We start from the raw sequence: 2,500 nt of genomic DNA, 5'->3' as shown, positions 1-2,500 counted from the left end.
ATGCGCCTTCAGCACGGGGCGAAGGGCAGCATGATCTACCGAATCGAATGCCTTAGATACGTCGATCGATGCCACAAAGACAGAGCGGCAGGAGCGAACTGCGTCGGTGAGGGCGGTGTCCAAGATGAACGTGTTTTCCAACATCCCATCACGAGGGATGAATGCCCGCTGACGTTCGTCCACAGCACAAGCGCGCATCAGGCGTGACGCGAGAACCTTGTGAAAGGTCCGCGCCAGCACCGAGCAGACCGTAATGGGGCGAAAGTCAGCGGGGGATGTTGGTGCAGCCGTTTTCGGGAGAAGGGACGTCCGCGCGCGAAGCAGGCGTTCCGGAAGGGCGCGGGCCAGAAGGAAGAGATTCATCACTTTCACCAGGACTTCGTGCGGCAGGCGCCGCAACTCCGCTGGGGTAAGGCCGTCCGGCCCGGCCGCTGATCCCCTGGGCGGCAACGCGGCGGCGACCTCCTCATGTGTGACCGGCCCCCATAGGCACTCGAGAGCGACAGGCTCCGAGTGCGGGAGGAGGCGGTCACGAATGAAGCCCGCGGTGGAAATGGGCTTCTTAGTGAAGAGGTCCGCCCAGAAGTCCAGCAGACCAGGGATGGCAGGTGGCGGCTGGAGCAGGGTGCCATCCAAGAGGCCGCGCACGCAACGTGCACGCGACCTTCGGAAGGCATCCTGCGTTCTCGCATACTCCCAGCGGCGCCGCTTGCGCTTCTGCGTCGGCGGCGCTGCAGGCGGCCGCTTAGATGGTTGGCGCGGCCGCTGTGTCCTGGTGATCGATCTCTCCCCTCTGGACCCGACCGACGCAAGGGCATCCGGGAGCATGCCCAGGATGACATCGGGCGGCGTGCCCCGCCCTAGACCAATGACTCGATCCAGGGCAGAGAAACGCTGGGCGGAAGCAGGTAGTCCCGCCAGATGCTCCCAGATGGCGGCGTCAGTCGGCCCCTCCGGCGGCGGCCCGGTGGTGTCGGCCGCGAAGTCCTCGGCTGCGTCGACAGGCGGCGCAGCGGCCTCGCCCGCGTCAGGCAGCGGGCTCGCTGCTCCCCGGCGGGACGCCGGCTCTTCCCCCCGACCGATCTCAAGCGCCTCCATGAATTGGCGGACAAGCTGCTTGTGGGCAGCTTGCCGCCGTCGGCACTTGATTGCTTCGAGCGTTCGGTCGGGGAACATCCTGATGAGTTCTTGATTGACAAAGAAGAACCGGGCGTCCCTCTCAAGGAACAGTTCGGCCTCTGCCTTGGCGAGCGATAGGACTTCTTCCTCCGTCCACCTCGCGCGATGCCTCTCCGTGACGATCTCCGCGTTGGCGGCCGCAAGGTGTTGGCGGCGGCGATGGACCCCGAGACCGTTCTTGGTGGTGAAGCTGCGGTGGCACTCACTACAGGTGTAGATAGCTGCAACAGTTACAAGATCTTCGGCACGGCCGGTTGGCCGGCTAGGAGCTGGGGAAGCTGGGGTGGCACCTTCAGCGGAAGGGCCACCACTCGTATTTATTTGTCTGCTGCCCCCAACTTGAAAGGGATAATGCGAGGGGGGGCTGGTAACCCCCCCAAGCCCCTGGTGCGGTCTTCCACTCTGCGAAAATCAGCGGGCCCACGAGAAGGGGAGAAGACCGCAGGAGAGGAGAGGCTAAGAGGGCTAGGCCCATGTATTGCGCATCACTCTCCCTGTAACTACAACCCAAGGAAGGCACCTCGCAGCAGCAGCACGACTACATCAAGACCGCACTTCGAAAAGCCAAGTCCGGATGCAGCCACACCGCCGCCACTTGGCCGCCTTAAGAGAGTCATAGTTACTCCCGCCGTTTACCCGCGCTTGCTTGAATTTCTTCACGTTGACATTCAGAGCACTGGGCAGAAATCACATTGCGTCAACACCCGCTAGGGCCATCGCAATGCTTTGTTTTAATTAGACAGTCGGATTCCCCCAGTCCGTGCCAGTTCTGAGTTGATCGTTGAATGGCGGCCGAAGAGAATCCGCGCACCCGCGCGCCCCCGGAGGAGCACGCTAAGGCGGACGCGGCCTCGCAGCAAGGAAGATCCGTGGGAGGCCAAGGCACGGGACCGAGCTCGGATCCTGCGCGCAGGTTGAAGCACCGGGGCACGAACGCCGCGCAGGCGCGCGCATCCTGCACCGCCGGCCAGCACGAGGCCAACCAACGGCGAGAGCAGACCACGCCCGCGCTAAACGCCCGCACTTACCGGCACCCCTACGGCACTCACCTCGCCCAGGCCCGGCACGTTAGCGCTGACCCACTTCCCGACCAAGCCCGACACGCCCCGATCCTCAGAGCCAATCCTTATCCCGAAGTTACGGATCCAATTTGCCGACTTCCCTTACCTACATTATTCTATCGACTAGAGGCTCTTCACCTTGGAGACCTGCTGCGGATATGGGTACGAACCGGCGCGACACCTCCACGTGGCCCTCTCCCGGATTTTCAAGGTCCGAGGGGAAGATCGGGACACCGCCGCAACTGCGGTGCTCTTCGCGT

General features: G+C 63.4%; 1 pseudogene; it reads right to left on the bottom strand.

Annotated features, from left to right (window-relative positions):
- Positions 1–2,500, bottom strand: part of LOC126129435 (large subunit ribosomal RNA) — a 7,931-nt pseudogene that overhangs the window by 3,265 nt on the left and 2,166 nt on the right.

This window comes from Schistocerca cancellata, unplaced genomic scaffold, assembly GCF_023864275.1.
Source record: "Schistocerca cancellata isolate TAMUIC-IGC-003103 unplaced genomic scaffold, iqSchCanc2.1 HiC_scaffold_536, whole genome shotgun sequence".
Classification (NCBI taxonomy): domain Eukaryota; kingdom Metazoa; phylum Arthropoda; class Insecta; order Orthoptera; family Acrididae; genus Schistocerca; species Schistocerca cancellata.
Note: the sequence above shows the minus strand (reverse complement) of the source record. Positions and strands in the feature narration are given on the sequence as shown.